This window comes from Neofelis nebulosa, chromosome 7 (assembly GCF_028018385.1).
Source record: "Neofelis nebulosa isolate mNeoNeb1 chromosome 7, mNeoNeb1.pri, whole genome shotgun sequence".
In the NCBI taxonomy this organism is placed as follows: Eukaryota; Metazoa; Chordata; class Mammalia; order Carnivora; family Felidae; genus Neofelis; species Neofelis nebulosa.
The window spans coordinates 58,072,448-58,097,682 of record NC_080788.1 but is presented as its reverse complement, the minus strand read 5'-3'; the positions used below and the strand labels follow the sequence as shown (position 1 = coordinate 58,097,682).

Here is a 25,235-nt window from a genome sequence, read left to right as displayed (position 1 = left end):
CTTGTCAAATCACTAAATTATACACCTGAAATTTATGTAACAGTGTGTGTCAACTATACTCAAATAAAAAATAAATTAAAAAACAAACAAATAAAATAAAAAATAAAAAGACCACACACACACACACACACACACATGAAAACAGGGAAATTTAGGAAAAAGAAGAAACAAAAATCATCTTTAACTATCAAGAGATAATTACTGCTATCAATTACCTTCAATCATTTTTCTACATTTCTATATGTGTATATATTTATACAGTATCTACTTATCTTCATTTTCTTTTGATTTGGGGGACTGATCTTATATCTATAGTTTGTATTTTACTTTTTACCCAGAATTTTTTCTCATTCAGCTTTATTTTAATAGGTCTTAAAATTCTGTGACAGATTTTTTGGTCAAATTGTTTCCATTAAAAAGTACTGATTTTAAAAACTAGTAATGTAAATTTGCCACAGGAAAACAACAACAACAACAACAACAACAACAACAACAACAACAACAAATGATCCACAAAACATCCTCTTTTCTCCCTGAAAGTTTTACATTGCATTATTATCATTAACCAGACTTTACCATTAAACTTAATTGGCCAATGGAGACAAGCAGTTCTAGACCTTCCACCACTGATTAAAACTGGGTGGCAAGTATTGGGGATAATATTCATTTAGCCTACTGAGTTTTTATCAGAAGACTTGGGTATCTTACCTGTCCCAACAACCTTCTTGTCCACTGATTTGATGACACACCCACAGCAACGGTCTGTTGGAAATAACAATTAGCTAGGAGCACCTGGGTAGCTCAGTTGGTTAAGTGTCTGACTTCGGCGTGGGTTATGATCTCGTGGTTCATGGGTTTGAGCCCCGTGTCAGGCTCTGTGCTGACAGCTCAAAGCCTGGAGCCTGCTTTGGATTCTACATATCCTTCTCTCTCTCTCCCCCTCCCTGGCTTGTGCTCTGTCTCTCTCTGTCTCTCAAAATTACATAAACACTTAAAAAAATCAGCCAAATGACCCAGAGGAGATAGAGAAGCTCTCAACATACAAGCTTTCTAAGAAGTGTATCAATCATGACAGCATCACCAGATTTCAAAAATCTGAGGCCATCTTCCAGCTTCTTACCAGAATGGTGATCAATCTTCTTCAGCTCAGTAAACTTTGCAAGCAATGTGAGGTGCGTGACCAACACTCCAGCACAGGTTCATTGCTAGCACTGATTTGGTGTGGGTGGTTCAAGGTAATCACCTGAGCAGTGAAACCGGCTAGTTCATTGGTGGGTCATTTTTGCTATCACCATCCAAATTGCAATGATGAGCATCTTTGACAGACACATTCTTGACATCGAAGTCCACACAGTCCTGAAGAAGAGCTTCACTCCACCTTCATGGAACATTTCAACAGACTTTTCTTCAGTTGTAACACTGATGGTAACAAAAATGACCTCAATGCCATGTTTGAAAACACAGTCTCACAGGGATAGTATCAACACCACCAATTTGGTGGACATCCTAGAACAAACCCAAGGCTTGTCAGCTGGATGACTTGGTGACAGAATGCAATGCAGAGCTTCAAGCACTATTGTCCTACAGGCAATGCCATCTTACTGATGACTTTTCATCCCTTGAACCAAGGCATGTTTGTACTTGGTTTCAGCATGTTGTCACCATACCAACCAGAAATTGACACAAATACTGCCGGGTCCGGGTTGCAACCAGCTTTCTTAATGTACATACTGACTTCCTTAATGATTTCCTCCATACCTCTCTGGCTGAAGGGTGGCTCAGTGGAATCCATTTTGTTAACACCAACAATTAGTTGTTTCATAGCTAGTGTGTAAGCCAGAAGGGCATGCTTACGGGCCTGCCCATTTTTGGATATACTTGCTTCAAGTTCACCAATACCAGCAGCAGCAATCGGGCCTGAAAATTTTAGGCACAGCCTGAGATGTGCCTCTAATCATGTTTTTGATAAAGTCCCTATATCCTGAGGCATCAATGATAGAAACATAATCCTGTCTCAAATTTCCACATGGAGATATCAATGGTGATCCCTTGCTCACATTCAGCTTTCAGTTTATCCAAGACCCAGGCATGCTTGAAGGATCCCTCTCCCATGTCAGCAGCCTCCTTCTCAAATTCTTCAATGTTCTTTTTGTCAGTCTCCCCACATTTGTAGATCAGATGGCCAGTAGTCATGGACTTGCCTGGATCACATGTCTAATGATGCTGATGTTAATATGAGTTTTTTCTTTCCCTATTTGGCTTAGATTTAGCAGTAGTTTTCATGGCACCTGTGTTCTAGCAGCAAACTCATGGCAGAAAAAAATACACTAAAATTATATATGGAGGATTTATTTCCTTTTGTTAATTAAGTTAAAAATGGCTGACTCCAGTAGAAGCATTTAATCATACACTTAGTTTTGGCAATTTTATTTAGGGAATTTATAATTTATAATTACATAATTATAATTTATAATTCATAATTATTTCCTCTGTCTTCAATTCCATGATGAATATCTTTGATGCATCTTTGGAATAATCTTTGACTGTATTTTTTATTATTTCCTCATTATAGTATCGATGTCAAGCTCATTAGAATCCACATTCTTGAAGATGAGATGGAATGTATGCTATAAGACCACAGAATCTACTTGTACTTTTCTGGAAATCAAGGTTTAACTAGTCTGGTGCCTCTGGAGGAACAGAATCTAACATAATGTTCTTCTGCCTCTAAGATTTCATGACTCTATGATTAGCTAGTCTTAGAAATTTTTTCTTATACACACACACATACTTCAATGTGGACAGTACAACTTAGACTAGGATCCTATAGATAGTAATTAAAATTAAAATTTCATTAGCAATTGGATAGATTATTAAGCCTAATATTTTAATTGATAATGTTCAGTATAATTCACTCAGGAAAAAAAATCCGGAACACTGTTTTGGGGCAGTTAGTAGAACTTGAATATGAGCTGGTGTTATTAAGTCAGATTCTATAAACATAGTTTGATAAGGCCTTAGATTATGAGGTGACGAAGTTAATAACATGTGCTCACTATTTCAAATCAAGCTCTAAAAAGCAAGCATTAAAAATATGAAGTGGTTCTCCCAATATAGTTCATGTGGTTTTAGTCTTAACTGCTATTGTGGTGAGATTAATTTCACTCCTATTATTTATTTGAGATACAGAGAATTTGGATAGGGTCCAGAGGAAATGAGAATAAAAATGAAAATGATTAGATGGTTGATTGAGAAACACTGAACTCATTGGGATTATTGAGTTTGGAGCAGACTAAGGAGATACTTAATGACAGTTTCTGACTGTAGAGGTGACACTATGTTACGATTAACTATGTGTAACCAATTTCAACTTCTACCAAGAAAAAGGCACATTTACACAAGTATGGATTTGCTTTGGTCTTTGAGAAGATGTAATAAACTAGTGGACAGCTGCAATTTGTTATCAAGTGTAGGATGCATTGTAGCCAGGAGAAAGAAGGCTCATAGCTTACAAGGAGAGGTCCCAGGAAATGGATGAAACTGCACAACAGAACAGTGTGCAGACAGGAAGTGATATCACTTCCTATCACTTTAGTTGGTGCCTCTTTACAACTGGCTTGGGGGCTACTGAATATAGGCCATTGTCCTCTTGCTATTCTGTGCTTATTGTACATTAGCAGGAGTTGATTGACATCAATTCCCTTTGTTTATGTAAATAGCATCTGTGAACTGTAATGTGACATTTTTGGCTCATGTAATAAAAATGCAAAGTATGTATGTCTGTAAGTCACGCTGACTTAGAAAGGTCTACTTTATTCCAGTATAACAAATTATTCCCATGGAGTGTGTTAAGCACTTTTGGAAACTTATTTTGGTCATTGAATCAATAAAGCACTATTTGGAAAATTAATGCCTTAAATTATACTATGTGGTATGTTCAAGTTGCTGGGTTACACAGATCTGAAAATTGGGGCAGGGGTATTGTGCATTCTTCGTGAGGAATCGAGAATCGAGTATTACATGGATAAAAGAATGGTGATGACAATGCAGATTTTCTTAGTAGTCACAGGCCCATTTCATTTGGTCTTTAACTCAGGGCAGGGACAGCCCCTGATATGATCTCATGTTTTCTCATTGCTCTAGGACTCCATCTATAACCCTTCCACTCAGACCCTGTTCTTGGATTCTGCTTCTGTTTCTTTCCTCCAAATTTTCATTCAATTTGGTCTACTGAATTCTTGTTTTGAAACAACATAGTATAATGCTAAGACTTTGTGCTCTTGAGTCCTTAGACCTGGGTTCGAAAGCAGCTCCATCTCTTTCCTAATTTGGAACTTTCACTAAATTTTTTAACCTCTCTGAGACTCAGTCTCCTTACCTGTGAAATTAACATAATAATACCTATAATGCACAATTAAATGCAGTAACCTTTATAACAGATTTACCCCATGTGGCACACATTAAAAGTAAAAATTTCTAGGAGAAAAATAAGCTGTGTTTTTTCCATTTGATCTTTTTCTCCAACTCTGAGACACTACTGATTAGTCAATAAATACTTATTGAGCACTTATTATGTTACAGCTTTGTACACAGTAGTGTATAATAGTTTGTGCTGGATAGCTAATAATAATATAATGATAATGATAAAAATAGACAGTTCTCTTATATTCATGGAGCTGACAGATTATGATTCACCATTGGCTCAATAACAGCTTTACAAAGAAAAAGCTACGTTAAGCTATGTATTCATTTTAAGGTATACCATGATCTCAGTGATGTATAAAAGGGGACAATGTAGAAAACTTTTGTATAATTATTGTCCCTCTCCAAATGTAAAACTGAACAATTTCTGAATACTGGTCATAATCTTGGATTTGTCTTTGATTATATTTGTTCTATTCCCCAGCTAATCTATTCCTCCTCAGTAGTTCTCATAGGCTCCACCCAATCCTGTGATTGTTGATCAGGGGTATATTCAGGCCCTGCTCCTATCTTTCTCACCCATTGTTTCACTAATGCTTTGGGCTATGCCTGAAAATTCCAGTCCTGGTGAGGTGTCACAATCAAGAAAGCACAGTCAAGTGACCAAAAGTAATTTCATACAGTTCCAGTGGTCACTTCTTGCTTCCTTTCTTGCAGAACTTGAAAGAACATCCAATCCTTTACCCCTAGTGCTGCTTGTTTCCATACCCTATTCCTTATTTTCTTCTCTACCTCTCAAACATGCCCAACCTCTCCAAAACCTCTTTTTCCATTACTTATATTCTTAAAAAAATTTTTTTTAATGTTTATTTTTGAGAAAGAAAGAGTTAGACTGTGAATGGGGGAGGGACAGAGAGAGAGGGAGACACAGAATCTGAAGCAGGCTCTAGGCTATGTGGTGTCAGCACAGAGCCCAGTGTGGGCCTTGAACCCACAAACTGTGAGATCATGACCTGAGCTGAAGTTAGGTGCTTAACTGAGTGAGCCACCCAGGCTCCCCTCCATTACTCACATTCTTAACATTCTTCTTAATATATTTCTTCACCTCTGTGATTAAAATCAGAGAAGAAGGAAATGCCAAATAGGCAATGCCAGGATTTTTCCTAATTGGAGGAAAGAAGGAAGGTGAGGCTGTGAATTTTAATTCATAATTAATAATTTTATTTCTGTCATGCAGTTATAACTTCTTGCTACCCTCACCTAAAGATTGAGCACTATGAAGGGCATCTGGCTAAGGGGTGAGGATAGGATCAGTTGGAAGTGGGAAGAATTGATTGACTTGGTTCTTGCAACTGCCTAACTCTTCTCGGGTGCATTTCTGTAGCTTTGGCAATGGGGTCTCCTTAACTCTCTCCCAGGTAGACTTTAGGGACGACAATCTTGGGCTTGGGTAGGAGCAACATCTAAGCCCTATTAAAGCTGCCCATTGGTTCAATATAAACTTAGTTTTGCTGTTGCTTCCCCTGATATTTGAACCCCATTTCTCTGGTAACATTATGTTTGTCTGATACTCCAGGTAGCACTGATTGAGTTCTAAGTGCCAATTCTTAAAGAATTTTCAGGACATTTAGGGTTAGCATGGTGGCCATAAAATGATCATTTAATAATGTGCAAGGGCTAGCAAAAAAACTAAGAGTATTGATATTAAAATATCCATAACTTACTCTAATAATTTGACCTCTGCATTACTATATGGCTATCTTGTAATTTGTCATATGTGCTTATTGATCTTTAGTTATAGGACTATTTTTAATGAGGGATGTCAGCATATAGGATTCACTTTATTAGAATAAGTACTGAATTTGGGTGGAATTGGACTTCCGGGTGTGTGGTCTGGGATGGTATGCTCTAGAGAAGACTGTTTCAGATTTGTTTCATGCACCTTATATCTTCCATGTAGGAAGGAAAGTTGCACAATATATAGCAAATTAGGACAATGATATTATTGGGTTAAATCATAACTTAATTATTCAGTTACTTGAGGCTACATAATCATTGAGCCATATCTTTTGATAATGTTCCTTTAGACTCTCTGGGAGTAACCAAATTTAGAATGATGTGCTGTCATGCCACTTCTAAGAAACATTTCGTATGCTGTCCTTGGTGATTGGTTACCAATGCCTCAGAGAATACTGTTTGTGTAAATTTCATTAATTATTTCACTTCAAACATGATGAAAGTGTTTTTTAAAAATGTAGTTGAGATCTAAAACAAAACCAGATATAATTAGGGATTCAGAGCCACGGAGGATTTGTTTCAGGAGCAAAACTGTTTTCATGGAATTACAAAGTATATCTGAAGTTTATAATTTAGTTAAAATTATCAAGTATTTGTAAAGTTACTGTGTTGAAAATATGCTAAACATTTTTTGTAGAGACTCTCAGACATTTGGTGCAAGAGAAAGTTGAGTTTAAAGATAGCCAAATGTTGAAAATGGAAGTGCTAGTTATTCCATAGCTGCCACTCCAAGTCTCGCTGCATAATTATGCTGGAGTTGTTATATGTTCCCTAGAGGATATGACTGAGCAACATACATCTTACCTCTAGATTTATTTCCCCGGTCCTATAAGGCACGGCAGCCTTGGATAGTCACCTATTACTTATATTATCATGCTGTACATCCAGCCATAGCATTGGCATTGTATTATTAAGGACAATGGATATTTCCTCATAGTTTGGGGTTTTCCAAGCAAACAGATATAATCATTTTTCTCTCCACAAACTATTTATGCAATCTAGATAAATCATCAACAATTGCACAGTGATACTTCTACAATAAATTCATGGTTCAAATGAATGACTATGGTTACAGCCATGGTTAACTGAGACTGGTGTAAGAACACGTGCTTCCTCTAATTTACCATTTTTATAAATACAGTAAACCATGGTTTGTGAGCCTAATTCCTTATGGAAACATGCTTGTAATCCAAAACACTTGTATACCAAAGCAAATTTCAAGAACCATTGGCTCAGTTGTGATCATGTGACATTCAGTGTCATGTACTACTTGTATTGCAAGACATTGCTCATTTATCAAGTTAAAATTTATTAGAAATGTTTGTTCGCCTTGTGGAACACTTGCAGAACAAGTTACTCGCAATCCAAGGTTATACTGCACAACAAAAAATTGCATGTTAAAGCAACATATTAGAACCATGAACCAATCTATAATGAATAGCGATGGTGTTTTAAGGACAAGACTAGATGAAATAAAGACACCTAAGTACAACTGTATGCCTTCTTACTCATCATCAACATTAATAATCACTGTTTAAAATAATTCTAGTTTTATCTTGGAGGTCAGGTACAATAATTAACCCTCAAAATTTTATTAGAATAAAAAGCCATTTTATGAAGACAGCTCTGATACCTGAGGACTTCTTCATGGTTTCTTTTTTCACTCTTTTAATCATTTAACTGGGCAAATTGGTATTCAATTCTCTCAGCGTTCTTGCTTCTCAGGAGAAAGGATCCATGTAGATTGCCCAACTTGTATCCCCTACTTGTGGCAAAATATAAAGTGAGAGGAAACTTTACGAAGGTGTCTTTTTCAAACAAGATTAGCTTCAGTCACGTCATTCATCCTTTCCAGTTCTCCATTCTCAAAAACTAATATTGCTGTGAGCAAGGTAGTTAAATATTCAAATTTAGATCTTTATTACTAGTATTAGATGTCATTTTCCATTTCTAGCCAAAGATTTAGGAGATGCATTTGTTCTCTTCTCCATAGCACATGTTTGTCAAGAAATGAAATGTATTTTTCATATTCGAGGGCCTACTTTAGATTCCACCTGTTTCTTGCAGATTTCCCTGATAATTGTATCGTGGCATACTGCCTTTCATGAAATTTTATATTTATTATTTTCATTATGTATTTGGGATCCTGGCTACCAGAAGTACTCTGCTTTCTTTATGAGTCCTTCAATGTGCATATGCAAGTTGAGTATTGAAAGTTGACTTTATGTTGAAAGGAGATGTGCTTTTGTTCCCAGATTGCTAAAAACATCATAATATCTCATTACAACTTATGGTTTAGAGATAATTTCCAATGATATATATTGCAATTTCCTTAACTCTTTAAATTTTATTCTTTTCAGCTACAATTGAATATATAATTGATAATCTAAGGCCCAACAGACATCTGACTGGGCCCTGTTATACCTATCACCATTCATATTTTGTCAGTCATATTAAAATTATGAAATAATTGGTATCAGCATTTTAACTGCTATTCACAAACTAGTTTTATATCATATTGGTACATATTCAAGACATAATAATTCATTCTTGATTTATTAAAGTCTAAAACAAATTATTACTTTTATCCCAATCCTGATACTGCTTGAACCTTAAGACCTTTAAGCTCAATTTATTCCCTCTTGCCTTTTAAGTAATTTTTATTTAGCATTTTAGTTTTACTTGTGTTTTAACTGAAAAAGACATTGTAATTTTATATAGTTAACATTCCTTTAGAATGACCTGATAATATTTTTCTTTGTTTTTTACCTTGTCAAGATTTTAACTGGGATGATTTTCTATTTGAAGAACTCTCTTTAGATTTTCTTTTAGTTTCTTTTTTCTTTCTTCTAGCAAAAAAAAATATCTATCTATCTATATATCTATATCTATATCTATATCTATATCTATATCTATATCTATCTATATATATCTATATCTATATCTATCTATCTATCTATCTATAGTTATTAGGGATATATATATATATCTTGTATATATATATCTTGTATATATATATCTTATATATATATAATAAGTTATTAGGGATATATATATATCTCTTGGATTTTCATCTGAAAATGGCTTTCTTTTACCTTTATTTTATTTTATTTTATTTTTTTTTTAATTTTTTTTTCAACGTTTTTTATTTATTTTTGGGACAGAGAGAGACAGAGCATGAACGGGGGAGGGGCAGAGAGAGAGGGAGACACAGAATCGGAAACAGGCTCCAGGCTCCGAGCCATCAGCCCAGAGCATGACGCGGGGCTCGAACTCACGGACCGCGAGATCGTGACCTGGCTGAAGTCGGACGCTTAACCGACTGCGCCACCCAGGCGCCCCTTACCTTTATTTTTTGAAACAAATTTTTATTGCATATAGAATTTTAAGTTGGCAGCTCTTTTTTTTTTTTTTTAGCACTTAGAAATGTTATTCTATTGTTTCTGGTGTGCGTCAGTGCTGTTGAGAATTTAGTTGCCATTTTTATAGTTACTATTTTTAAAGTAATTTTTGTTTTAATTCCTGTCACTTCTTAGGACTTCCTTTTCGTCCTTGATATTCTGCATTGTTACTATGATATGCCTCGATGAGATTTCCTTTGTGTTTTTCCTCCTTTGAATTGTGTCTTTCCTCACCGGAATTCCTTGGGTTGATGCCTTTTATCAGGTTTAGAAAATAGCCACTGACTGTCTCTTCAAATATTGTTTCTGCCTCATTCTTTCGCTTTTTTTTTTCCTTCTGGGATTCCAACTTTAAGTGCCTTTGCCATGTTCCCATGTGTCTATTTTATTTGCCCAATGTTTTCCATTTTACTAATCCTGCTGGCTGCTATCTGCTGTTAAACTCCTCTAATATAGTTATATTCAGGTATATGTATTTAAAAATTTTTAAGTTCCATTATATCCTCTCAATTAGTTTTATGGGTGCCAATTTTTGTTGAGACTCTTGACCCTTTCATTTATTAGGTGCACTTTGTCCTACTTTTTTGAACATATGAATCATAGCTATTTTCAAGTTGTTTTGTGCTAATTGCAATATCTAGAGCATATGTTGGTTGCTATTTATGATGGTTTGATGTTATTTCTCTTCTGTTTCTGTGATATCTCCTAGTGTCTTCTCATTTGTAATTTAAAAAATTGTGTGCTGGACATTATGTACTATAAAGAGCCTAGAGAAGCTGGGGATGTAATATTGCACCAGTGATAGTTTCTCCCTTCCTGTGTTCCACAGGTAGGATGAGGGTAGATCATCTCAGCTCAACAAGAAACTGAGCTGGGTCAAAACTTGGATGCAGGGTTAGAAAGACTCAGTCTAATTCTTGTTCATCTTCTTCTTTAGGCATGTGCCTCATGGGATATGTATTAGGAGTCTTTCCAATATGTCCGTCAGTCCTGAAGACTTTCAGGAATGTAGGTCTGCCTTTCAGAGATTCTCATCCAAGTTCTTTGGCTTTGTGCATAATGAGCCTTCAAATACGGTGAAAGTTTTTAGGGACGGACCAGTGGGATTTCTCAAGAAAGCCAAGCACCATGCAATAGCAGAATATCTCACTCACTCCTCTAGAAAACTTGGCACAGCTAACCAGACTCCCCCTCAGCAGTCGAACTCAGCAAATATTCTTATGGGTAAATTGGAAGCCTTTCAAGTTTTTAGTCTGTTCTTCGACTCACAGAAACATTCAGAATATAGTTTGACCAAATATCTGGGCACCCCACGACCTAGTCAATGTGACACATATAATTAACCATCATACTATTATGATGTGTGTGTGTGTGTGTGTGTGTAATTTATTAAACACCATTATTGTGTGAACTACTTAACTTGGCATCCCAGGCTATCCAATATATTGTATGTGCTCAATTCATATTTGTTAATAATGGAAAATGTCCAATTCATGTACAGTTTTATGCAGAAATATAAACACATTTTAGAATTATTTTGCCTGTGTTAAAATCCTACTTTTATCACTATTCACTGTGTGCTTTTGGGTGTCAATTACCCTATCTATAAAATGATGAAAATAATAACTATCTCATTAGGTTGCTGTGAAGATTAAAGAAGGTAAAGACGAACTAGTAACTGGCACCCGATAGACAATAGTATGTGTAAAGCATCATCATCATCAATGTTATTGCTGTTATAATTATTTTTAATTTTGAGCCATATTTCTCATTCCAGTGAGATGTGTTTTGCTATTTTCAAACTTCTTAACCATATTCATGCACTTCTCTAATGACTTTAACCTAGCCTGAAATTATAGGGCTTTGAATACATGGTTTATCGCTGAACATCTAATTTTAAGGTTTTTTATTTTCTTGATCAAGGATTGTGCAATACCAATCAACATCATCACCGTTGCCATCCTTGTCAGCAGCAGACTCATCACCATTTGTAGTAGCTAATACATAGCAAGCACTATTTGTTGAATAAATGAACGCATGAATGCATGAGGAATGAAATGATACTTTCTCGATCTGCTAAGAGAGTAAAATAATGCAACATACTACACAGGATATTTAGCATCTGAATTTATGTTTGTTTTAGTTTTATTCAGATTGGTATTACTCCAGTATTTATACATGACCTAATAAGAGAGATAAATGGTTGACTTAAATGATTTATTGATGCCAATGAAAACCAAATACCTTCATGGCATGAATGAAGAAGATCAGTTTCGCATTAGTTCAAATAAAGAAGAGTGATGGAGAATTGAATCACCACAAGACACACAACAGTTTAGGCATAACAAACTCAATAGGATCTGTGTCCTTGCAGTCAATGCCATACCTGTGTCTTGAGCGGAGATTCATTTTTAGCAAAACAGTATTATCCATCACATTAATTTCTGTTAATTTGACTGTTATTGGTTCATTGCTTGTATTTATTTTGTAGACTGTTGTTTAAATTGTACCCAAATTAGTAAGTGTAAAAATATATATTTAAATTCATAGCTGTAACATGAATCAATACTTAGGTAATATAATAATTAAATAATTTCCCACTTGGAGTTTATAAAACTTGTTTTCCTTTAAAAGGAGACCATGCCTTACTCGAATTTTGTAAGCACCATACAACCCAAGTACTTATTCAGTAGGACTCCATCTGAGCACAGCTTGTTAGCCTATAGATTTGGATGCATGTGCCCTCAGAAACATCACAGCAACATACCAAAGCCCAATATATCAGAGTTAATCTGTGATGCAGGCATCAGTCCAGCTGGTACATTCTACTACTGTGAGCACTTCACTCTATAAGTGGTGATTTATTTGGCATTCAGATTGAGATCTTGTGTGGAAATAACAAAATAGACTCAAGTCCTGAACTGCCTGATTCTCAGTTCTCCTCCTAAGAGTCACCCTGTGAAGATACACAGTCTTCGGCCTGAGACAGTTAGTAATTGCCTGTTTCTCTACCCCTTCTACATTTGTATAAACTCTCTTGAATAAATAATGAATCACTTTTTTTTTCCCTCCTACTTCAACAACTAAGTCTCATAATTAGAATTTGCGACTTCTTTTAATACATTCAATTATCTGCTGATTCAAGCATCTTCAGGTCAAATGCATTAGAAAACAGCTAATTATGCCCTTTCCCATGGGTAGAAAAATCTTTAAATTTAATTAAAAGACCTTAACTCAACTCCTTCACATTAGGGTCTACTTCCCAATGGATTTTCTACAGGGTGATTTAAAGAACCAAGCTCAATATTAAAATTAGAAGCAGCTATTACTTGTTATTTCTTCCTCTTTAAAACAGAATTATTTTTGGATGAAGGATACTTTGATCCTTAATTTCATTTTCTCAGTTTTGTCTCAGTATTCACTCTTAAAAGCATACATTAATTGAGAAACTTGCTTGACAGTTTTAAAGATGTTTATTTTCTATATCTTGTGCCAGTAAAGCACCTTAAACATAGACTACTGTTTCTCAGTCTCAATATTCTCTTTGGCATACTGATCAACACATAAGCAAAGGTGGCAGAAAAAAAATCTTAAAAGAAGAAAAATTTTAAGTACCACATCTGAGCAATGTAAGGTTCAAATATACAGGATGTTCTGACTTTTATGAGAGAAAGTCACAAAGATATTTTCCTGTTTCCCTTTTCTAAATTGGAAAAGTGGAAGAGAGAGCTATCTTGGTTTAATATCTTCTAAGAAAGCATAAAAATCAAAGCAAATCATGTGTTTGTTTTTTTGTTTTTTGTTTTTTTTTAGTTTCATGAGTTTTACTTTTTTTCTGGACTTAGAACAAACTTTTTTTTTTAATTAGAAAATAGCCTTACATGAAAAGAGAAATCCAGATGTTGAAAGGAAGAAGCAATCTGGAAAGAAGCAATTATGTATTATTCTTAGGTGAGTTTCTTTTCATCTATTCTGTTTCTATCCCTTCTTTCTTCTTCCACCTTCCTTCTTTCTCTTTCTTTTCTTCTATATTCTCTGCCTTTTCCTCTCCCTCCCATACTCTTTTTTCTTTTTCTTCTTGTTTGGCCAATTACTTCTAGAAGACAGTTAAATATGTTAGCAACATATCGATACCGCAAGGTGCCTGTGATAAACCCAAACTATGTGCACTCCCATTTCTTGCTTGTTTGAATCAGAGTCATAGGAGAATAATTTAATGATACTAGTTATTCTTACTTGTTCAACAAGTAGGCACTGGGGAACCACTGGAGATTTTTGAACAGAGAAATGGCATCCAAGAAACTGATCTTTCAGGAAGCTTTATTTGTCAATGATGGGTAGCAAGAATTAGCAATGGAGGATGGTAGGCTCATTAATAGAGTTTATAATTCTCAGGCAGAAGGTGTTGAGGATTTTGAACAGCCCAGAACTAGGAATATGGAAAGGATTTCATATTGAAAGAAATTTAGGAAGAATAACTAACCAGTGATAGATCAGATATGATCAAGAATAGATGTGAGCCAAAGATTATTGTCAGCTTTCAAGCCTGAATGACTGAGGAAAATGGAAGTGTTATAAATAGATCTGACTGAGTGAAGAAGGTAAATTCAGTTCTAGGAATATTTCCATTGAATGTTATGAAGTACTTCTAGGTGGAAACAACCAAATCAATTGGGGAAATTTGGAGGAAGTTGGAGAATTTGAGAGGAAAGGAAAAAAACAACAACAAAAACAACAACAAAAAAAATGTCACCTCAGGTATTTGTTGACATAAACTCCCTGAATCTCTTGTTATTCCCTGAATCTCACAGTTCATGAGTTCAAGCCCCACATTGGGCTCTGCACTGACAGGTCAGAGCCTGGAGCCTGCTTTGGATTCTGTGTCTCCCTCTGTCTCTCTGCCCCTCCCCCACCCATGCTCTCTTTCTCTCTCTCAAAAATAAACAAACAAAAAAGAAATATCTAATGATTAAATTTTTAGTGAAATGCTGCATATGTGTTATAATACAACTATTCCATATGTACCCCCATAACCCCTATGGATCTTGAATATGCATTTATTATTACTTCAAGCGGTATAGAGATTTTTTTGTATGTATAAAAAAGTATTGTGAGTCTTGCCCTATGCTTATGATAGAATGGGAAACATATTCTATACAGGGGGTCAGTCCTTGTGGTTGATATTTGTGTTTGTATGAAGGTGCAGGTGTGTGTGTGTGTGTGTGTGTGTGTGAGAGAGAGAGAGAGAGAGAGAGAGGGAGAGAGAGAGAGAGAGAGAGAGGGAGGATAAATTAGGAAATGAGTGTCCAGAGGGGTGATTAACTGAGGAGGATGGGTTACTGTCAATGTTGCTCAAGGAGAAGTTGGAGATCCAAGATGGGGAGTGTAGGAGGTAAAGTTGGCCTCTTTAGGAATGATAAGTGCGAGCCCTGTGGTGTAGGATGGTCATGCTGAAGAAGAGTTGAAACAATTAATGACATGGACCTCCATGATCACAAGTGAATTCTATGATCAGAAGTAGGTGAAACCACCCTACCATGTTGCTGTGCTTTTATAAAACAAATTTTGCATAAAACAAAGGAGAGCCTCAGGAATGAGAGAAAGACTGTTTTCTCATCAACCAAGAGCTTTAGCCTTATATTAATGGAAAATATATGAAAAGGAGAGAGGAACGTAAAAGTTTAAGAAATGCTAAACCTTCTTTCCTAATGCAAAAGAGTCTGAGAAACAGATAAACCTCCAGGGAAAATCTGGGGCCCCTATCACTCACTTTACCAGAGTGTGGTTTGAATCAAGAGGTTCTCTCACATTTGAAAATTCCTGGCTATGTTTTGTACTATTATGTATTCTATGTTTTGTAGTATTCTATGTATTGCAGTATTTCTGTAGATACTCAACATTCAAAATAGAAGAATTGAGACTCTGTACTGAGAGTATAGTCTTTAAAAGAAATACATATGATCCCATGGTGGTCACAAGTGCCTAGATATTACCTAAGTCACAAAGAGATTCAGCAGGGATGTTGCTGCCTCAGGGAGCCTGAGGACCTATGGCCGGGTCTATGCAGCAGAAAGTAGAAGGGGAGTTGAAAACTAATCAGTGTCTTGAGACTGTCCTTATAGCTAAACAAGGCCCAGAAAGCCCATAATATCTGAAAGAGACATTGAGATTGAGGAGTACTAACCGAGGTTAGCCAGTGCTTCAGTCTGCGAGAAGATGGGTGAGGACGGGATCAGAGAGAAGCCATGATACTCATTGCCTAAACATGTCACATGCTCTTATGCCTCCACATGGTGGGTCCCTCAACCTGGAATTTCCATTCTCCTCTTAACCACCTATGGAAAAACTTAATGCTGGCACATTTTGAATGGGGCATCCTGGCAGAAACTCCATAATGAAAGGGAGTCAGAGAAAATCTCAATAATATTACTATTTATAATACCCAATTTTTGAGTCAGAACACTATTCTTTACAACAGCTTATGAAACAGTGCGTTATTTCACTAATGAAAAATAACTTGCCAAAGTTATATGGCTGTAATTGGTAATGTCAGTATTTTAATCTAAATATCTCCGTTTTAAGTTCCTTGTTCTTGACCATTAGGCTCTTTGGAAACCACTTCTCTTCTCAAATATGTTGGTGAATATATAAAATAAGAAATGTTTAAACTAATTGCAATTATAGTGACCAGTATGTGCATTCTCTCACTTGGCTCATGCTACTGGAAACCAATGCACAGTCTGGTTGGGTGTTAGGAGAGGCTGGAGGCAAGAGCAAATAAATAGTGATGGTTTTATTATCTCACCAGACATTTAACAGTTTTTCATTCCCTTACTCAAATAATTCAAAATGTTCCACCCTATATTTAAGCTACAATTCAAGTCGGTTTATCATCCAAGAGTTTTTGGAATTTGGTTTTTCCTTATTAATCCAAATTTATTCAATTCATTTCAAAATCCATAGATTATTTATGGAGAGCTAGGAGTATGCCAAGCACTACAGTGGGGAGAAGAAACAAAGATGAAAAACACATCTCTCCACAATCCCATGGTCTTGTTGTTTGCATTTAAAGGTAACAGTCTAAACACTGTATTAAAGGTATATTCCAAATATGATCAAAACAGAGGCAAAAATGATAAACTTCCTGAAAATGTAGGATAAGTTTATAAAGAATGTGAAATTTGAGTTAGGTGTTGAAATATAAGCAAAGTTTGTCGAGCAGAGAAAAAGTACAAGGGCATTTCAAGGAGCAGCAGAACAAAGCATGAGAGTGTGAAATAGTATAGTGTGTTGGAAATGTGGCAAAGACATCAGCAAAAGGACTAACCAATTATGTATGTGGAGGAGAATAGCAGAAGGCTTGAAATGCAGCTTGGGGCCATATTATGAAGGTCTTTGCATGTCGTGCTAAGGATTAAACAATAACTGTGTTTATTTGTTATTTTATTCACTTTTTTTCTTAACCATTCACTCTCAGGTATGTACACGATGAAAATATAAAGAGTTTTACTTTGCCCAAGTCCAACAGCATTTGGGAAAAAATGTTTTCATTCTATGTGCAAAGTAGTAGTCTAGGCACCAAGGAACATCCAAAAGAAAGAAGCACAGATTCACTGTCTCAGAGGCAGAAAAAGTAACTCTCAAAGAATCTTAGAGAACAAACTGGTCTGGCTGGAGCAGGGAAGGAATGTCTTACTGTACCAGAGCCAGTCTTTACTCTACCCAGATCCTTTAGAATCCCTTTTACCCGTCCACTCTGTGCATCTGTAGAGAGCAATCCACATTGCATTAAGGGCCAGAAAGAAATTCTCTCCTCTCTATCTCCTAAAATGATTTATTCTGCACATCTTTAAACTTGACATGCATACTTATGATTTTATCTCTCAGGTTTTCTGGGAGGAAAATAAACAAATTAAATCATGACTTCCGGGTAGGGGAATTTTGTTTTTAAGAAGCTCGCTCTTACAGGGAGCGTAAAGATGAAGTGAAGGGACGCCTCCTCCCTTTCCTTATACAGTATTTTAATCCAGCCATAACATTCTCCTTCATTGTACTCCAACACATCATCATGCCAGTCCCTGACTCCAGCCTGGTCCTTTCCTCATGTTGTTCATTCCGATACAGAACAAATCCCTCTTGACATGGAGTTACTTCTCCCTCTTCACTTCCAAATCCAATACTATCTCTCCTTCAGGCAGAAGCAAGTATTGACTTCTCAATACGGTGTATTGGGTCAGATTCCTCAGAAGCAAGCCCTGTGACAAGGATTCCTGAACAAGTATTAAAAAGTGTTCTTAGAAAAGAATGTAGAGAGTAGGGGAAGCAGGACAAGGAAGAGGAAAAAGCCAAATAAGGGTTCAAGCCTCGGTTCGATCCTATGGGGAGCTCTGAAGTACAAATTATACCTCAGGTTTGTTCTGTCTCCAGGAGGCTAGACTTTCATACTCTCACATAAGTCAATAATTGGTTGTTGGCTTCTTCTAGAAGGGAGGTGTTGGCCATACAAAGTACTGGGGACTTCTGATTCTCTACCTGCAGGCAAATCTGCTCCAGTAGCCCAAAGCTGTTCCTCCGAAGACAATTGCAGGTGGAAACCATTAGAAGCAAAGCACAGAGAGGCTAGAGTTGGGATCTTGGGTTTCTAGTAAGAATTTCAAACTAATTCACCTCCTTGAGATTCCTTCATATCTGAAGAACCAAGCAAAATCCAGGGAAGATCCTCACAGTACAAGAATCTGCATAAGTGGACCCTGAGGCCTATTTCACTGCTAGTATGAGCCCTGGGCTATTCCTCAGAGGCTATTACACTCCTAGAGTTCAAGAGTGTGAGGTAATGCATCTACCCATCCAAGTGTAAAACCATAGGCAAGGAGACTAATTTAGTCAGCTGATAATAAAGCATCAGGAGACCCTTGGTGATTCCAAAATGCAGTTTGCCAGCATGGAACCTGTTCAAATGTAATAGCTCTCCCAGGTTAATGCACGGAAATTGGCTCTATGAGAACATTTTAAAAGGAAAAGAGTAGTAGAAAATCGTCAGCCATTTGCAGAGACAGTAGGCCTTTTCCTGCATTTGTTTCTTTATTTTTCATAGATAGATAGCAATCTAAGACATTTACATGTGGAACGAGGCCTGGGAAATTGCTTAACGAAAGCACCTTTCAGCCTAGGCTGGTGGGAACAAAATGATGCTCAAATTTTGAATCCAGACCTAAAATGAATATTGTATTTATATATGTATTTCCTCCTTTACATCACTTTTACCCCCTTTTTTTTGAAAGGAAAGAAATAGGTTTAGAGAAAAGTCTGTTGCTAATATGCATAATTTCCCATTTGTCTGCTGTCAAGATTAAAGCAGGAACAATAATAACAACTTCCTTTTTGTGAAACAAAAAGCTAATCAATGGCTATCTAGACATCTGCTGTTGAATGCAGAGCAAAAGAACAGGTCAGCATATATCCTGTAGCCCACCTCCATTCACATTCCCTATTAACCTTGTCTTTTTACCTTGATCTCTTCTGGGCTACATATCTGAGAAGCTGGCCTCTTAACGTGCATCCAAGTTTTACTGATTGGAATACTGAGAAGAGCTGCTGGAGCCATTAGATATATTGGATGAAATTTGCTTAATTATCAATCATTACACTTAAAAGACAAGGATATCCTGCATGTAAATATCAACTCTCAATAATTTATACATAATTTCTTTACTTTCTTTTCGTTCTGTTACTATCATGAATTCCTGTATTTTTTTTTAAAGTTGTTTGTTTTACTTTTCTGGAAATCTCAGAGGCAGAGTTGAAGTACTAACGGCTTTCGATGCCAGCCATATTTTGCACTAACTGCTATACAATTTGGAGTGAGTCACTGTTCTTCAGTTGATGGAGGTTATAGGCTGAATAATTAGTAAAAATTTCCAATGTTGGCAGCAGGAAACAGTAGGCAGCTGAGAGCATAATGAGGGCAACTATCTTAGCACCAGGCAGGGGAAAAAACACAACTGAATAGATATCAAGTGTTCTTTTCTTAATACAAGTCTAACATGAAATGATTATCTAAAATAAAATGGCAGTGGTCCCATTTATAATATTTATTGCTCCCATTTATAATTTTTACATTGTAATAATTATAATATTTACTATTAAGATCATATTAGCATCTTAATGCTGTTCTAGTTTTAATATATTTGTTATTATTTTAATTACTTGGATCTCATTTTTCAGGCAAATATATTTCTCACAACCACATCTCTTCATTTATTCGCACAACAAGCAGCATTTATTGAGCACTTCCTGCCTTCCAGGTCCAGGGTTATGCATTCTGGATTCTGTGATAAGAGGCAGAGTCCTTCTTCTTAAGTTGTTCACAGTCTAGTTGACTGTGACTGTCAGGGCTCTTGGTTACAAGCTACAGAAGTTACACTCTCTGAGTTAAGCAGGTAAAGGATTTCATTAAAGGACATGCAGTAGCTAAAAAAATCACCCAGAAAGCAAAAGAATCAGAGTTAAGTCTAGACAGTCAGAAACAAGGTCCAAAATGACACCATAATAGAAGCAGTGAAGGTGTCTATGCTGCAGGCACAAGCATTGGACCCTGTTTGCAGCTTGCCCTGGAAACACATCTGGGAACAGGCACTGGAAGCTGCCACTTTGACCTCTGTCCCTGATGCCCACTCCAGGTGATCTGATCTTATTGCAATTGCTGTCATCATCACCTGGAAGACTTTCTCCTGGCCTCTGCTTCTTTGCATGAATCATTTTGGTTTAAAAACTCCTATGGGTCTGTAAACTGGTGAGCCTCGGTTAGGTGCCCAAGTCGAGGTAAAAGAGAAGCCAGGAAGTGAATTTCTGACATTTTCAGCGTCTATGATGGAATTCCCCAAATTTAAGAATGGCGTTGGTATACAGGACAACCACAGTGACAAATGTTCACTATAGTCCCTCCTTTTGGTTACCTCAAATGAATGTGTACTCTTCTTTCCTTACTTATACAGCCTACTCTGATAATGTGTGTGTCTATAAAGAAATGAGCTTACAAGATTTGTTGACAAGGGAATGATGTCAATATAACACTGACGTTGTGTTGGTCCATTTATGATTTTTCTCAGTACACAAATATTTTGTGCCCTCAAGTAACAACTAGTGAACACAGGTGAACACAGAAAGCTGTGGAGGAGCACAGTATTATACGTGGTGCCCATTCACATTCTCCTTCCTGTTTTATTCTGGGCATGTGCTCTGCCCAACAGGGGCTCACTGTGTGATTCTGCCTCCTCTTTGTACAGTTTGCCTGTGTCTGCATAGATTAGCAAACTCAACCCTCAAATGTTTGCCTTGATCTACTTTTTCTGGTAAGCTCTATAGTCATTTATAAGCGATTTTCCAGGATGTGGGGTTTCTAGGAACACGTCGACCAGTTATAATAGAAACACTTAAACTTAAAAAAAAAAAAAAAGGTGTTTTATTAGCATGATACAAAAATCTCTTATACTACCACAGGCACTCTTCCTTCCTTCCCAAGAGGAGTAAAACTCACAATTTTTGGTGTTGCCAAAAGTTCCTTTAGTTCTGTCACAGGTGCAGCTGTAATGTATGGACTAGATTGGAAGTTTCACCACCACCTACCATAGCTATACAAGATAGTGGGGGAAGGGAGATTTAAAAAAAGACAAAAATAAGTTAACATTTTTAATTGCATAAAATATAGAAGAAAAAAAGAAGCATGGATAAGAGCCATGGTTTTTATCTCTGAAGGTGGTTTAGAGGCAATAATTGGTCACGATTTCCCTCTTTTATGAACAGTTCTGTGTGCCCTTTGCTTTCAGCCATCACATCTCTTGGTTAGGGTTCTCTGACCAAGCTCTTATCACGGAAGGATCTGGGTGCATTATGGCACTCCTGTACAGATTTGCTATTATCTTCCACTAAATTTTACCACTTGGAAAGAGAATTATGGGGCAATCTACAGGCCCTATCCATTCCCTTTCCTTCCCCATTTTGCAGCAGCAAACCGAGGCAAGAGCTCCATGTGCTGCTGGAAACATCCCATCACTAGAGATTGAGAACTAAACACCAATGTTACAGGGCAAAGGAAGCAAACATTCTCAAGTGGGTCGTTCAACACTAGGTCTAATACTAACAGGAGATTCTCCCACTTCCAACCTTTGGTTCCAAGACCCATATGTTTGTTTTGGTGATAGGAAAATTAGCATTATAGTTTGGAATATAGTTCAGAGAATTTGTTGCTGGTACAGTGCTTGGGTCTTTAATAGACCATCCCATCATTTTACATGTCCAAATACTTTTAAAGAATGTGGTTATAAGCCCATTGTCTTTGCCTCTTTTTTTAAAGTGAGTATTCCTTAGTTAGAAGTATGTTTGTAGTTCACTGCAGTGTTTAATAAGGCATTCTGTGATTCCTCAGTTGCCGATGCTGCTATAAACATGGTAAGCAGAGAATGCAAAGCCATCACCAGATAAAAATATCCAATTGTCATTTATTCCTTGATGAAAAGGATCCAGTGTAACTGAAGTTCAACTGGATGGCTGGTTCCCCTGAGATATTATCCTATATTGGGAGAGAATGTCACTCAATGTTGGTTCCTGCTGCTTATCGACTGATCAGTCACCAATGATGTAAGTAGGTCAGCCTTGGAAAGGTGTGCTTCATAATGTTGAGTTCCTACAAAACTTCATCCTTGATACCAAGGTTACTTTGTTTTTGAGCCTATTGAACAAAGGTTGGAATGACTACGGAATGAGGCTTACCAACATTCATTCACAAAGAGATCCACTTTGTCCACTTCATTGCTGAAAATCTTCCTTACCAAGGAGGACTTTTGATAAATGTTGACACTAAAAACAAGGTGCTCCTATTTTGAGACCGTTCCAAGAGGTCTATCGATGCTTCACGGAAACTCCTTTACACCAATATTCCAATTTGTTATCTTAGAATAAAGAGCTTTAACTCAGGTCATATTTCCTTCAAGGTAAAGCGAACAGTCAGATACACAGCTTAAAGTTCTGCGTCACCAGGAGGATTTTTTAATCTTTTAAGGAAGGATTAGTTGTCTCATCTGTCATCAGACAGGCTCCATCTGTGAGCTCCTACAAGGTTTGCTTCCTTTGCAAAAGCCACCTTGCCAAAGGGCAAAACTTTCCCAAGGCAGCAAATACCAAACGACTGATTGAGGTGAAAGTATAAAGGCCTGGGCATTTGGGCTCAGAGCAGGACAGTGCTGAAGACTACGTTCTAGAGTTCTCTCTGGGGTTGAGCAAGTTTTATTGGTCCTCCAACACCATTCAGCTTCCTCTTCTGCTCAATATGCCTTTATCCCCTTCTTTTTCCAGGTATTGATTCCTAATAAATATTCTCCATTTCAAACTCCATCTCAGTATCGATTTCCAGAGAACCTAACCTGTGACACCATGTACAAAATAGGATGGGATGTTTTCCTCCTCAGCCAACTAGTCTAGGAACTGATCCACAGGTAGCGGTTAAAGGAAGTTTGACTATGTGGCAAGGGTTAACTGCACTGAAACGAAAGCTTCATATCCATGTAAAATAATTGTGCTTTCGGACTTCTTAAGCCAGATATTCTACGTACCACTTCCACCTGATGATGGAGTGATTAAAGGCCTGCCTGATTTTATAGCTAGTGTATTAGATAAAACCCAGTTAACAATGAACTGTTCATCTCATATGGTCAGCAATTAATCCATGATGAGGCATTTAGTTACAAGAGTAATAGGTAGCTCTAAAAAAGAGTCTACTACCTTTCCCAAATAGGTGTGACTTCGCTCCCAAATCCTGAGGAACTTCCCTGAAATTTTATTTTCAGGAAAACTTGCTCCAGGCATATCCAAATCTTCCAAAGACAGTGCGAGCACAGCTGATCTACTATATAAGAAAGAAATCAGCTCTAATTTCCACCAAGTCTTATAAGGTGAAACATTTCCTAAATATGGAGAGAACATAGATACAGGTGACAAATGACCACTACTAGACCTTCTAACTATTGCATTTCAGAACTGTATGATAGGCTTTGGAATAGAGCAAAACATATTGGGTTAAGGATGCCTATGGTGGTGATGGTACCTTATCTAAGCCATCTTGAGTTAGAGGATGATTCAGGTAAGGATGCCTGAAAGCAGTGACATCTTGAATGGGATTTGAGGAAGGAATGATCCGGAATAAAGGGACAAAAAAAAAATGCAAGGGCATCCCCAGTCAAGGGATCAGAATTTAGCAAAGCAGTAAGGTGAAAGAGTACAAGGCATATTAGCAGTACTGCAAGTTTTGAAATCAATCTGGTATCTCATCTAATTTTCAGGAACTCTATCTGGGGAAAATGCAAACTGTGAAGATCAGTATGGTTTAACATTAGTGGGAGAGACTCCAGGAAAATGTCCAAGGGTTACAAATAAATATTTTTTAAATGTTTATTTATTTATTTTGTGAGAGAGGGAGAGAGCAAGTGGGGGGAGGAAGAGAGACAGGAAGACAGAGTCCTAAGTGGGCTATGCACTGTCAGCATGGAGCCGGACACCGGGCTTGATCCCACAAACCTCGAGATCAGGACCTGAGTTGAAATCAAGAGTTGATTGCTCAACTAACTGAGCCACCCAGGTGCCCCACAAATAAATATTTTTATCCTCTCCTACTCACTTCATGGAGAGGTTTGTAGAAATATTGCACAAATTTCACAAAGGAGAAAAATAAATTGGAAGGACTCTTTCCTTCTTGTCCTCTTTAAATTCTTGGGGATATGCCCTGGAAGGAGGTTTATTATACATATACATACCACCTTACAATATGTCATAGTGGTTAATAATGTAGGCTCTGGGTTCAGAGCTCCATAAGTTATCGGCTAGGAAACCTTGAGCTAGTTACTTAACCTTTCTGAACCTCAATTTCCTTGTGCATAAAATGGAGAGAACGTGTCTCTAACTAATGAAGTTATTGTGAGGAGGATTAAGTGAAGTGAGAGCAATAAAGTGCTCAGTGAAGTGCTGGGGTATGAAAAATGTTCCAAAAGTAGCCGGTTTTTATTATTATTACTTGAACTATTTGTATTATATCTTCCAAATATCAGAGATGTTAGATGAGCATAAAAGGATGGTGGGCTTATTTTGGTTCTCTCTGTAGTCCTCTGTACTGTGATCTTGACTCTTTAACTATTTGCTCATGATTCAGGGTGTTGGAGATATCATCCCATGATCCAAGATGTTCATGATTATGGAGATAATAGGAAATATATTCTCTAATGCCATCATACCATTACATTAATGTATACATTTAACATTGCCAAATCCTGAATGAAGGTTAATGTTCATGTCAGAGACCTCTGAAAATAAGGAATTTGAACCTTAGTTCTTATGTGAAAATGGGTTCCACAATCAAAGAAGTTCAAGAAATATAGGGTTTTATTCTGCTTTGTTGAGATATAATTGACATATAACATTGTATAAACTTAATGTGTATAATGTTATACTTTTATATGTGTATATATTGTGAAATGATTACCACAATAAGATTAGTTAACACATCCAGCACCTCACATAATTCCTTGTGTGTGTGTGTGTGTGTGTGTGTGTGTGAGACATAAAACTCTT

General features: G+C 36.8%; 1 pseudogene; it reads right to left on the bottom strand.

Annotated features, from left to right (window-relative positions):
• Nucleotides 1–667: 667 nt before the first annotated feature.
• LOC131517918 (elongation factor 1-alpha 1-like) lies at nucleotides 668–18,218 on the bottom strand (annotated as a pseudogene).
• Between the last annotated feature and the right edge of the window lie 7,017 nt (nucleotides 18,219–25,235).